Source organism: Callithrix jacchus, chromosome 5 (assembly GCF_049354715.1).
Source record: "Callithrix jacchus isolate 240 chromosome 5, calJac240_pri, whole genome shotgun sequence".
In the NCBI taxonomy this organism is placed as follows: domain Eukaryota; kingdom Metazoa; phylum Chordata; class Mammalia; order Primates; family Cebidae; genus Callithrix; species Callithrix jacchus.
Genome location: NC_133506.1, coordinates 152,444,372 through 152,458,311, shown reverse-complemented (window position 1 = coordinate 152,458,311; position 13,940 = coordinate 152,444,372). Strand labels below are relative to the sequence as shown.

General features: G+C 42.0%; 1 protein-coding gene and 1 long non-coding RNA gene across 21 annotated transcripts in view; one reads left to right on the top strand and one right to left on the bottom strand.

The window, feature by feature from the left end:
* Positions 1-13,940, top strand: part of STARD13 (StAR related lipid transfer domain containing 13) — a 554,175-nt gene that overhangs the window by 492,641 nt on the left and 47,594 nt on the right. The gene's annotated exons all lie outside the window — the stretch shown is intronic.
* Positions 8,480-13,940, bottom strand: part of LOC118153939 (uncharacterized) — a 37,628-nt gene continuing 32,167 nt past the window's right edge. Inside the window, exons 3-4 of the long non-coding RNA XR_004743764.3 lie at positions 9,922-10,105; positions 8,480-8,822 (exon numbers count right to left, since the gene is read on the bottom strand). This is a non-coding gene — a long non-coding RNA (uncharacterized LOC118153939). The remainder of the gene's footprint in view (positions 8,823-9,921; positions 10,106-13,940) is intronic.

The window sequence follows — 13,940 nt, the reverse complement described above, 5'->3', positions numbered from 1 at the left end:
GTATGAGTCCTTACTGCTCCACATCTTTGTTAGTACTTAATATTGTCGGGTTTCGTTTTGCTTTTAGACATCTTAATAGGTGTCTGGTATTAACTCATTTGTACTTTCTTAATGACTAATAATGCTGAACATATATTCATATGCTTATTTACTATCCATTCGTCTTCTTTTATAAAATATCTATTCAACTCTTTTGATCATTTTCAATTGTATTGTTTCTCTTATTATCGAGTTTTGAGAGTTTTGATATGTCATATATATGAGTCCTTTGTCAGAAATGTGTTTTGTAAATATTTTCTGCCAGGCTGTAGCTTGTATTTTCGATCTCTTAACAGTATCTTTCACAGAATAGAAGTTTTAATTTTGCTGAAGTCCAACTTACCTATTTTTATTTATGCTTTTAATGTCATATCTAAGAAATCTTTGCCTAACATAAGGTCACAACTATTTTACCCTATGTTTTCTTGTGGAAATTTAATATGTTTGTGTTTTATATTTAGGTCTATGATCCATTTTTAGTTCTTTTTTTTTTTTAGAAAGTACAAGGTATGAGTCAAGATTTACTTTGCATATCAATGTCCAATCGTTTTAGATAGATATTGGAAAGACTATACTGTTGTTATTGAATTGCCTTTGACCATATAAGCCTATTTCTGGATGATCTGTTCTGCCCCATTTATCTATATGTCTGTCCTTTCATTAACATGACACTGTCTCGATTACCTAGGTAAGTCTTGGAATGCAGTAGTTTGAGTTCTTTAACTTTGCTCTTTGTCAGGATTGCTTTGGCTATTCTAGTGCCTCTGACTTCCCATAAAAATGTTACAAACAGTTTATCGATATTTATTTTAAAAATCCTAAAGGGGTTTTAGTTTGGATTTGTGGAACCATCTGTGTCAGTTTGTGGAGAATTGATGTCTCAACACTATTTAGTCTTTGTATTCATAAACACAGTATATGTCTCTATTTAGGTCTCCTTTGGTTTTTTCAAGAGTGATTTGTAGTTTTCAGCATATGAGTGGTTCACATTTATAGTATCTAAGAATTTCATGTTTGTGGTGTTATAAATGATACCGTTTTTTATGGTTTGTCTTCAGTTGCCCGTTGCTAGTATATAATTTTTTGTATCTTCGTATCCTTCAATCTTTCTAAAACTCACTCATGAGTTCTAGTAGCTTTGTAGTAGTTTCCTGAAGGTTTTATGTCTAAAATGTTAATGAAAGATTACATTTTAAACCAAGAATAAAAATTCTATTACATATTTTAAAATCAGGCTCACAAGGACAAAGATTGTGTCTCTGATTGTGCAGTTGTTTTTATAGGATGATATAGGTGGCTTAGTGGGCCAGGTTTTGAATCTCAAACATGTGGGTGGTAAATCCTTATCTTCTTGCTGCTGCCTATGATCTGAGATGCCTTGACTACGATATAGGCTTTTCCATCCAAGTCTATGCTTCAACAACAGAAAAATTCTTTGAGACATATCATAGGGATGAGCCAGTACAATTAATATGAAATCATTTAGAGATATAAAGTTCAGAATAATAATATTAGTGTCATCCAGAAAAACCAGGAAGTCTTCTCTTGTAGAGCACATGACCTGCTATGATATCGCCTGTAGCAGGATTCGTACATACATACCCCCAAAGGCTTTACCACATTACTGTGGAATAGGGTTGCAATGCTAGACACCGCAATGCTCCTGATGAGGGCCTGGCTTGTGTAAAAATGGTTAGAGAGGCAGGAGGTTGTTATAACTGGAAGAATTCTTACAGCAGCTATGTCTCCAAAAATATTATGAAGCAAGAAAAACATTTGGCTGGAGGTGTGCGAACTGAGATTCTCAGGGCGTAGGAGCTGTGGGTGGAACAGAGGCCAAGGGAGTAGTCATACCCGGGATGGTTCAAAGGAAGAAGCAGAGGAGGTAGACAGATGGAGGTGGCTTGGCTACAAAGAGGTGTGGAGTTTCTTTCCTTTCCTCTTCAGATCCACCAAATATCAGAAAGCAGGCAGAAGGAAGATCTCCAGTCCGAGGGGAATGACAGCACTTTTAAAATTTGAGATTGATGAGTAGTTAATTAGACACTCAGCCACTCACGTGGTAAGTCATGCTGGATGCCAAGACAGCAGTAAGGGGTTTTGATTTTGTTTTCTTCCTTGTGCACCAAAGACACAGAGATGGAGCTGGTCCCCTGTTTTATTTTTAAAGCTTTGTGGGCTCCACATTTCACGTACATACTTGAAATGCTGAGCGAATGCAGATCTTAAAGTGAGTCACAGCCGGAGGGCAGGCAGCTTCTGCCAGGTAGACAGATGAAGACGGGAGAGCCAACAGCTCCCACAAGTGTTAGCCACGACAAGAATTTCTCTCACCTTTGGTTTTCTGCAAGCATCTCTCCTGTGTAGATAGACAGTGAATGCCCTAGGTCCCAATTCACTCTTGAAGAGTTGTTAAACAGTGTTACGTTTCTTGACTGGCTTGAAAATACTTACTGTACTAAGGATGTGTCTGGCAGGGAGAACCAAGGCCTGGTTCTGAGGTTCTGAATATGTAAATGTGTAGCTCTCTATCTTTCTGTCTCTCTAGCTCTCATTTTAGGCCCCAGACACTAGACAGGTTTGCTTTCTTTGCAAGGGTGTGACCTCCAGAATGACAACCATGTCGTTGCTCCAGCACGGCTACATAGTAAATGTTTGTCCCAGCAAGTCAGGAAAGTGCACTTTTTTTTATTGTAACAATCACAGTTGTCAATGTACTCTCATGCTTTTGTTGAATTCTTAATTGAAAAATATTTTCTCCTGTGAGTCATGAGAAGCTACTTGCAAATCTAAGTACCTGAGTGAGCTCATTGAACCTGTGACTTTGTCAGAATATAGGGATAGCCAAGGTGTTAAAATATTTACAGAGTTTGTAAACTTTAGGATAAATTGCTGCAAACCAAAGCTCCTGAATGAACTATTTTAAAGGAGAAGCAATAGATTAAATTTGCATTTTGGTTTGCAGTATTTGCTCAAGCTACTGACATACAGCCTTGATGCTCAAGATGGTCTCTGAATTTCTTCTAGTGTTTTTCAAGACAGTGTGTTGCTCCATCCCCCAGGCTGGAGTGCAGTGGCGCAATCTCAGCTCACTGCAACCTCCGCCTCCCAGGGTGAAGCAATTCTCCTGCCTCAGCCTCTCAAGTAGCTGGGATTACAGGCGCCCACCAAAACACCCAGCTAATTTTTTGTTTGTTTTTAATGGGGATGGGATTTTACCATGTTGGCCAGGCTGGTTTCAAATTCCCAACCTCAAGTGATCTGCCCGCCTTGTACTCAAAGTGCTAGGATTTACAGACCTGAGCCATTGTGCCTGGCCATCTCTGAATTTCTAATTTAATGTTAGGCCAGTAAGCTATCTGCATAATTTGTGTTTCTAATAAATACTAATTAATTATAGCATGTGCAAAACAAGGACATTCACCTTGTTCAGTAGTGTTTGATAGAGTCAAGGAATTGGTTAGGTTATACAGTATATCTATCACTGCCTTTAGTGTTTAAAAGGCTAATAAATAACAGTGATTTTCACTTGGGGCCAGGGTAGGGATTAGAAGGCAGTGTTGACAAAAATGGTATCTACATTTACATATACACACAAAGGCCCATACTTAATTTGAGTATATTAAATAACATTAATAATATTAAATAAAGTCTTTATGAATACTGATAATATATTTTAAATACTTTTCCTTTGAGAATATTTATCACAGAAAATATACAGTATTACATTTCATATTATTATATCATAATAAATAATATGTGACAATTAACTGAGTCCTTGGGCAAGTCATTGGGAGAAGGAGATGGGGGTTACGTGACCATCACAGTCACTTCCACCTTTAAAAGCTTGAGTCTATAAATGAATACAGATCCCAATAAATCATTTTTTTATTTCTTTAAAACACTTACAAAGTGCTCATTATGTACCAGGCACTCCGGGTAAGCATGTTACAAATATTTACTCATTAAATTCTCATTGTAATGCTATAAGATAGGTTCTTTTTCATTTTAAGCTCTTCAGAGTTCTTGTCTATAAAGATAGACTCTTAACATCATTTGTCCTTTACAGAGGAGGAAACTGAGAAACAGAGGAGTGAAATAATTTGCCTACTAACAGCTAATAAATGGTAGTAGGAATTACCCAGACAAGAACACATGACATTTGGTTGGGCTCATTTGAACTTTTAGTTTTAAAAAAAAAAAAAAAACTAAGGTGTAGGAAAGTCATGTTTCCCCTTCCCCACCCCACACCATGAACCCCACTGCAATCCTAGCGTTGCCAGCGGAGCCATTTCATGTTCTTGTCTTCGCCACACAGAAGAATATGAAGCAAGACAAAAGTGAAAGTGTAGCAGATTTATTACAGAGCAAAAGCAAGAACACACTCAAGAGGAACGGGGACATGCTCAAAAGAAGGAGCCACGCCCAACACGGCCGGGGCTCACCTACTAGATGGATAGGCATAATGAAGGCATGGAATATTCTATGCTAAGGGAATGGGCTTTCCAGGAAATTGATGGGCAGTTCTCAGAATGGGGTGCCACCCTTCTACTGACTAAATACGGTTAGTCCAGAAGTGTTAGGTGCATGACAGGAACGAGAGGCTCTTCCCCATGGAACTTTTATGGTAATGGGGGGTATAATGTAGCCAAGGGTTGGCAGTCATTTATTTGCATCATTTGTGTTTTTAAACATATACTAATTAATTGTAGCATGTAAATCTTGGATTTAACTAGTCGTGGCCAGTTTCTTCTTTGTTACATTCTCATCTGTGCCTGAAGCAGGATGGCTGCAGTCTGTCTTTATTGGTACAGCCTGTTGTGACCATTCCTTTTCACTAGGAGGCAGGTTTTTGTACTAACCTGTTTGGCCCGATCTGTATTGCTTTTAACCTCCAGCAAGTAACCATGTCTTTTCTTTGGCTAGCTGCCTGCCTCACTAGGCTACGGGGTTTAGGGACAGGCTTGAGGTACAGTCAGAAACAGACATTATAAGGTCAAAGATGGGGATTTCTCTAGTTTATATTATTTTGTATAAAAAAAGATTTTATATAGACCGGGCGCGGTGGCTTACGCCTGTAATCCCAGCACTTTGGGAGGCTGAGGCGGGTGGATCACAAGGTCAAGAGATCGAGACCATCCTGGTCAACATGGTGAAACCCCGTCTCTACTAAAAACACAAAAATTAGCTGGGCATGGTGGTGTGTGCCTGTAATCCCAGCTACTCAGGAGGCTGAGGCAGGAGAATTGCCTGAACCCAGGAGGCAGAGGTTGCGGTGAGCCGAGATCACGCCATTGCACTCCAGCCTGGGTAACAAGAGCGAAATTCCATCTCAAAAAAAAAAAAGATTTTATATATATTTTAAATGGCCTCTTTTGTGACCTTTTCAACCAGGTACTCAGGATGACTTTAATATGCATAAGCCTTCAGAAAGAATGTGCAAGAAGCTACAAAATTAGGTGGAGATTGCAGGGAAGAGAGAGACTTTCTATTCTTGTTATTCACTTCTCTATATATATTTTAGGTGTTTGCATTGCATTACTAAAAACAGTAGCAATGTTTTAGAAAAAATGCCTTGCCTTGCCAGATGCTGATGGCGAGTGTTCATTGGGCATGAGGTTGTGTGCTAAGCTCTTTATGTTGATCTCGATTAATTTTCATAACAGCCTATGAATGACAGGTGTTTTGTCGTTGTCGTTGTTGTTGTTCAGAATCAGAGTCCTCCTGGTTTGATCAGCTGGGTGGTAGAGATGCCCTTCCCTGAGGTGGGGAACAACCGTGGAGGAGGGACAAGTCTGGAGGGAAGATGGGGTGGGCTGAGGTGTTGGGTGGGTGAGGTGCCAATGTCCAGTGTGCAGTAGGGTGTCTGCCTAGGGCACCATCATATGAGGAGGAAGGCCCTGAGAATGCATGAGATCACTCAGGGACAGCTGGGACAGTGACGAGAGGACCAAGAGTGGACACCGGGGAATCCTCTCTTCAGGCAGGTGGGGAAGGGGAAGGAAAGAAGTCCCCTCAGTGTCAGCGAGGGGTGGGCTCCTGAGCATCCCGTTCCCGCCTTGCTGCTCCGCTCGGCCCTCGGTGCTTGACCCTCTCTCGGAAATCTCTAGTCGTGACCCTCACTTGAACCTGGACCAGTTCTCACCAGAAAAATTAGCTGGAGCTGACGCAGTCGTTGTAAACAGTTATAATAAAATGCTAAGGACACCCCACTCACTTTTCCAATACAGGCATATATGAATATAAAATTGGTCTGAAATTCCACAAACTAAAGAATTCCAAGAAAGCCTGGACTTTTTTTGTTTCTTAAGTTCTTTCCCCTGGGCCATTTTGGCCATTGTTCTTTATTGAATGGCTGAGAGAGCCTATGCTGTTCCTTGAAGTCCTGATGGTTAAAGCACATAGCTTATTTACATTTAATTCTTGCGCAAGCTCAATGAAATCCACACAGTTCCACATAGATTTCGTGTCCCTGGACAACGTGCATATACTTAATTTTCTCTGTTTAGCTAGAACCCTCAACATTTAACTTCTTTTCTCCTGAACCTCAGCTCATGTCCAGGGGCAGCTGTTTTTGGGTTTATGGGCTGGAACAGACGTCAGTATTCCTGCTGCAGGCCGACCACTCGACAGAACATCAGAGGGGAAAGCTGAGCAGAGGTGTGGCCTTCCCTGGCTGCGTCCTGCCACCGTGACACCACCTGCTGACTTCTGACTGTCCTCTTTCTTTTTGCTCCCTACCCCCGTGTCCGATACCCTCCTTGAAGATGGCCTGTGGTTGTCAAAAGGCCCCACCCTCACAGTTACATACCAGAATTGTCTCTTTGGCATGGTGGCATATCCACCTCTGCTCTCCAAAATCTGCCTTTTCCAAAAGTCCGCAAGCCTGGAGACCTTTCCCATGCCCTGCAGCTCCAGCCCGAGGGGGAGGAGCTGCTCCCTGATTTGCCTTTGATCCCTGGGTTAGGAACACATCCGCAGAGACTTCGGTTCCTGAATGTTTTGGAGGGCCCCACCCGGGACACTCCCGAGCAGGTGGGGCTAGGACATACATAGGAGCCTGGGTGAGAAGTTCAGGCTGCTAGGCCTTAATCGGAACTGTCTGTAAGAGATGAACTCGTCATGCCCCTGGTTGTTATTTCTCTCAAGGCTTTGGCAGGAATCTTAGAAGTATCACCAGAAACTGGTCATTAAATCAGCATAGAGACTTCATGACCGACTGATCTAAAGTCTGGCAGTTTAGATATCAAATAGGACTCTACAGGGAAGGAGAGAGAGCGCTATTGTTTTTCTATATATCAGTAGGTAGAGGGCCGCTGGGTGTCTCCCCAGGCTTCTGTTTCAGCATGAGTCAAAGGCCCCAGCTGGTCTGGCTGGGCACCTCCCAGCCACCCTGCAATACTCAGGGCACACAGGCTGCTCAACGTCCCTCCCGGCATGCAACTGCCCAGCCTTTCTCTGGTCCCTCTGCCCGGTCCCTCCGTTCCTGCACTCCTGGCCATCCTCCCAGGCCCTGGGCATCCCTCTCTGGCTCTTTCTCCTGTGTGCCGGGGCAGCCTGTGCACAGTCCGATTTTCTGCTGACCACCACCTTACTTCCATGAAGGCCTGCTGACCACCACCTTCCTTCCATGAAGGCCTGCTGAGGGTGCAAGGGACTTTCTGCCAGTTTCCAAGTGCTCAGAAGTGGGGACTGCATCTTAATCAGCGGTATATTGTGGGTGCTTGGTGTCACATGTGTCACATGGCCTTGGACGGGGCAGGACTTCAATACACATTTGTTGAATTGAACTGGAACCTGGAAGAAAACAACCTGTCGGTTCCTAAATTACTTAATTGCATCTTCATGTGAGAGGAGACTATGTGGTGATAAATTCCTCACTTTCTCGTCAAAATTACCTAAATCATTCTCCCTCTTAGCTAGAAATGTTAAAAGAATGTCCATGCCTTTCCGAATACTGCCCTCATGAACTGCTAAATCCAAAAGGTGTTTTTAGGCTTTATCACTTACTCTTACTCAGAGATTTGATACAGCTGCCCGATTACTCCCTCCTTTTTTTTTTTTTTTTTTTGAGACAGAGTCTTGCTCTGTCACCCAGCCTGGAGTGCCGTGGTGCCATCTCTGTCCACTACAACCCCTGCCTTCCGGTTCGAGCAATTCTGCCTCAGCGTCCCAAGTAACTGGGACTACAGGCACCTGCCACCATGCCCAGCTAATTTTCTGTATTTTTAGTAGAGATGGGGTTTCACCGTGTTAGCCAAGATGGTCTTGATCTCCTGACCTCGTGATCTGACCACCGTAGACTCCCAAAGTGCTGGGATTACAGGCATGAGCCACTGTACCCTGGGCCTGCCCACCTTTTTTTAATGCTCATTCTGTTACCAGCCACAGGCTCTTTGGCTCCCCAGATAATATGGAAATTAACACAGGGCCAAACAGATTTCCCAGACTAGGGCTTTATTTCAAGGCTTATACTAGAGCACAAAGAAGACAGCAGAAGCCCAAAGATCCTCCAACTAGTTCCCCAAAAAGAGCTGGGAGGTATTTTTTGGGGGGCAGAGTGTGGGAATTGACATTGAAGGAGGTATGTGGGCTGGGCTGGGCAAAGCCCATGATGAGTGGGATGGAGGTCATGATGGGGATGGTGATCTTGAGTAATGGGCCAGCTGGGGGTCTGGCTGGAGGCATCAAGGCTGTACATCAGTTGTTCAGCATTCCTTTCACAGGTGGGACACTGTAACCTTGGTTCAGCGTTTGGATTCCTAAGGCCAGTTCCTGAAATTCTTTAAGTAAAAGGCGTGGTAAAACTTTATAAGAGCACAGAGGAATGGCTATTTTTTTGTATGACCAAAATCTCAGGGTTAGCAGGTATAGTGTCAGCAAGGTAGTAGTGTGGATTTTAAGAAGAGAAGAAGAAAAAAAAAGCAAAAGCAAATGTGAAGAAATATGTGAACCACTCCCATTCCATCCAATTCCAGGTTCCTAGGACACCATCCTCAGCTGGCTGTCGTCAACTCCTACATCTCTCACTGCGCCTTCCCTGAGCCTGGCTCCCTTCCTCGGCCCATGTCTTAACCACTGGAATTCTCCAGAGTTCTGAATTCCCCCTGGATGACTGGCTTTAGTTATTATGTATCTTCTGTGTATATCATCCAGATGCGGACCCCTCCCAAGTGGGTCTGAATGTGACAGGGCCCCTAAAATTTAACGTATCCAAACATGAGCTCACGATCTCCCCCATAGCCTCGCTCCCTGTGGACTTCCCTGTTTCCCTGTTTTCTGTGTTTGATGGCATGTTCAGGAAAGTCTGAAATCTGGAGTCATCTGTTTCTCCCTCTCTGCAGCTTCCACACCAACCACTGGCCGAGTCTCCACCCTCACCCAGACATCCCACTCTCACTCCCTTTCTGTATATCCCTGCCACCTCTTCCCTGGACTATTAGAACCATCTTCTAATGGTTCTTCTCTTTAGTTTGTCCTCCATCCTGCTGCCAGTTATGTTTCTGACATGCAAATCTATGTTACTCTCCTGTCTAAATCCTTCAATAGCTCCCCATTTCACCTGAATTGCTCCTTACATCTTCATTTGGATCCTGTAGCCCCTTCCTCCTTCTCTAGGCTTATCCCTCTATATGGCTTGAATGTCTGTCCCCTCCAGATCTCACATTGAAATACAATTCCCAGTGTTAGAGGTGGGGCCTAGTGGGAGGTGCTGCCTCATGGAGGCAGATCCCTCATGAAAGGTTTACTGTCATCCTCTGGTGTTGAATTCTCCCCCAGTTAGTTCACGTGAGATCTGGCTGTTTAAAGGAGCCTGGAACCTTCTCCTTTTCTGTCTCTCCCTCCTGCTCTCACCATGTGGTATGCCTGCTCCCTCTTCACCTTGTGCTGTGATGGTAAGATTCCTGAGGCCTCACCAGAAGCAGAGGCCAACACCATGCTGCTCGTCCAGCCTGCAGGTCATGATGGAGATAGTGATCTTGAGTAATGGGCCAGCTGGGGGTCTGGCTGGAGGCATCAAGGCTGTACCTCAGTTGTTCAGCATTCCTTTCTGAGGCGGAACAGCCTGTAGAACCATGAGTCAAAGTAAACTTCTTTTCTTTATAAATTAACTCGGTCTCAGGTTTTCCTTCATAGCCATGAAAATAGACTAACACCCCTTCTCATATATAATTTCTAGATTATAACATGTTATTTTGTGCATATATATGTATATACTGCCTGTAATTCTCCTCACTTAGGCAGCAAATTTCTCTTAATCCATCATAGACATGCTCAAATATTCCCTCCTCTGTGAGGTGTTGTGCCATCTTCTCAGAAAGTGAGTAGCTTCTTCTCTTATTAATCATGTTTCTATCCCACCTGGGACCATGAGATTCTCAAGGGCAGTGACCATATCTTTTTAAACACTGTATTCCCAGCACCTATGTTCCTGGCACATAGTGCACTGTCAGATGAACGAATCTTGGCTTCTTCTCTTTTTGTTGACTTTCCCATTAGAACCTCATGTTTCACTCTTAAAATGAGACTACTGACTATTTCCCATTTACTAACATATTAGCCCTTCTCAAGGATTCTGAAAACAGCAGTAAAAATTAACAGGATGTGGCAGCAGTATTATTGTCTTCTGAAAGGGTCAGATTGTTTAGGTTAACACATGAACCCGGTTTGCTCAAAACGTGAAGAGGACACATTTTCTACTTTCTCTTCCTTTGGAAAAAGTAGAGAGGGGATGGAAACAACCATTTATTGAACAGCCTGTGCTAGGGATGAGACATAAGCTCTCATTTCCCAGGCCCTCCTAAAATTTTTCTTGAGTAGACATGAGTAGATAATCACTGGACAGGAAGAAGTTCTAGCTTGGCTACTCCCTAATGTGTGGCTGCCTTGAGCAAATGGTCCCCTCAGAGGCTTTATCTCCTCATCTGAAGATAGAAGTGTCAGTCTCCAGGATCTAATGTTTCCTTAGCAAACATTTGCTGAATGGATCGGCTCTGAGCCAGAGCCCATACTGGGCGTTAAGAATGCAAATAAGATGCGACTCATAGCCTTCATACTCAGTGATGGAGAATAATTCCATTCTGACTGTACAAGGTCTATTGTAACTACTTAAAGTCAATCACTTATTGGAGCTGTATAAACAAAGCATGTTCAGTTAAAAAAGAAAAGCCTACAGAGCCTAACCTGTGTAAAACTTCCTTCTAGGATTTATGGGGATTAGAATAAGAATGAATTATGGTTCCTGCCTCAATCAAGGCTCTAATCCAATGGAGGACACACTATTCATGCTGCAAACACATTTTATAATTGAAATTTTCATCCATGCAGGAAGAGTTTTCCAAAAAACCAGTATTAGACCAACTCAGATTATCCGAAGGATTTTACATTACTTATGATTAAGTTAAAGGGAAGCAGATACTGGGGCTAAATGTTTCTCCTAAATGCAGATTGGCTTCCCTCACACGAGAACTTTGCAGTGGTTTTGATAAAGCGTGATGAATACTTCAGCTGTGATGTGTTCTTTTACTTGAGGCAGCCAGATCTTAAAGAGGCATTTACGTCTGTCAGGGATATGTTTCATCCGATTTGTATTCTCACAGAGTCTAGCCATTGTTTATTTTACCTTGTATACGCTAATTCACAGGCCAATGCTATACCATGCTGGGAATATGTACCTAGCTTCAGACAACCATAGACTATTTTCCCCTTTGGCTTATGGCAAGATTCAGAAGGAAGATTTGGATAATTGTTTGAAATCTACTTATAATGTCTAAGATATCTTCGATGATGATGACTTTGTTAGTAGGATTGGCAACCGATGAGTTAAGTAGACTAAGAACAGAAGACATAGGATAATACATCAGTCATTTCAAAGTCCAAGAAATGAAATTGTTTTAAATGCATTTTTTAAAAAGACTTCATTTTCTAAAATAGACTTTGTTTCCTCGATAAGTTTTAGGTTCACAACAAAACTGAACAAAAACTACAGAGAGTTTTCATATATAGCCTGTTCCCACACAGGCACAGCCCCCCACCCACTCACTATCAACATCCCCCACCAGACTGGTACATTTGTTAGAATCGATGAACCTACATTGACACATCATTATCACCCAAATTCTCCAAAGTGTACATTCGAGTTCATACTTGGTGTTGGATATTCTGTGGGTTTTGGCAAATGCATCCACCTTTATAGTATCGTAGAGAGTAGCTGCATTGCCCCACAAAGCCTCCTTGTTGCACCTTTCCACTCCTCCTCTCCCCTTCCCCTGCCAACCACTGATCTTTTCTCTGTCTCCATAGTTTTGCTTCTCCTAGAATGCCATAGAATTGGAATCAAAGAGTATGTAGCCTTCTTATATTGGCTTCTTTCTCTTAGTAATATGCACTTAAGTTTCTTCCATGTCTTTTCATAGCTTGATAGCTCACCACTTTTTACTGATGAATAAGGTTTTATTGCCTACATGGACCACAGTTTATTTATCCATTCACCTGACATCTTGGTTGCTTTCAAGTTTTGAAAATTATGAATAGAGCTACTATACACTCATGTGGATGTAAGTTTTCCATTCGTTTGAGTAAATGCCTAGAAGCGCAGTTGCTCGAGTATATGATAAAAGTGTGCTTGGCAGTAGGAAACTGCCCACTGTCTTCCAAAGTGGCCATACCATTTTTCGTTCACACCAGCAATGAATGAGAGATTCTGTTGCTCCACATTCCCGCCAGCATTTAGTGTTGTCATTGTTTTAGATTTTTACCATAGCTATGTGGTGGCATCTCATGGATGTTTTCATTTGCAATTCCCTAACGACATGTGATGTCGAGCACTTTTTTAAAGGCTTGTTTGACATACGTGCATCTCCTTTAGTGAGGTGTCTGTTCAGATCTTTTGCCCATTTTTTAATTGGGCTGTTCATTTCCATATTGTTGAGTTTTAAGGGTTCTTTGTATATTTTAGCTAACAATCCTTTATCAGATGTGTCTTTTGCAAATATGTTCTCTTTACGTATAGCTTGGCTTCTCATTCTCTGGAAAGTGTCCTTCTCTGGCCAAAAGTTTTGAATTTTAATGAAGTCTGGTTTATCAATTATTTCTTTCATGGACCATGCCTGTGGTGTTGAATCTAAAAAATCATCACCTTATTCAAAGTCATCTAGATTTTCTCCTGTGTTGTCTTTTTGGAATTGTCTAGTTTTGTGTTTACACTTCAGTCTGTGTTTAGGCTGATTTTTTTTTTTTTTTTTTTGGCATGTGACTATCCTCTTGTTGCAACATCATTTGTTGAAAGATTATCTTTTATCCATTGTATTGCCTTTGCTGCTTTATAAACGTAAGTTGACTCTGTGTGGGTCTGTTTTGGGCTCCTCATCCCGTTCCATTTATCTCTTTGTCTGTTCTTTCACCAGTACCACACTATCGTGATCACTGTGGCTTCACAGTCAGTCTTGAATTTGGAAAGTGTCAGTCCTCCAGTTTTGCTCCTTCATTATTGTGTTGGTTATTCTGTGTCTTTTGCTCCTTCATATAAACTTTAGAATCAATTTGCTGATATCCACTGTTTTGGTATTTTGTTTGTTTGTTCGTTTAAAACTGAACATTTAAAATATGGTATTATTTAAACTCTTGAAATCAGATCTTGTCTTCCCAGAGCTGTTACTGTTGCTGTCTGTTTAATGAATATCCTGAACTAATTCTCTAAAATCTGTATCCCTCGTTGTAGCCACTGAAGTATCTACTCAGTTAATTTAGTAATCAGCAAATGATGGGACAGAGGTTTTCTTAGATACCTTCAGCTGGTCCATCTCCCAGCCTTTGCTGAGGGGCTCTTTGTGCATGTAACATAACAGTATGGCTTCAACGTTCCAGCAGGGAATTGATGACTCTGCTTTAGTCTTGATTTC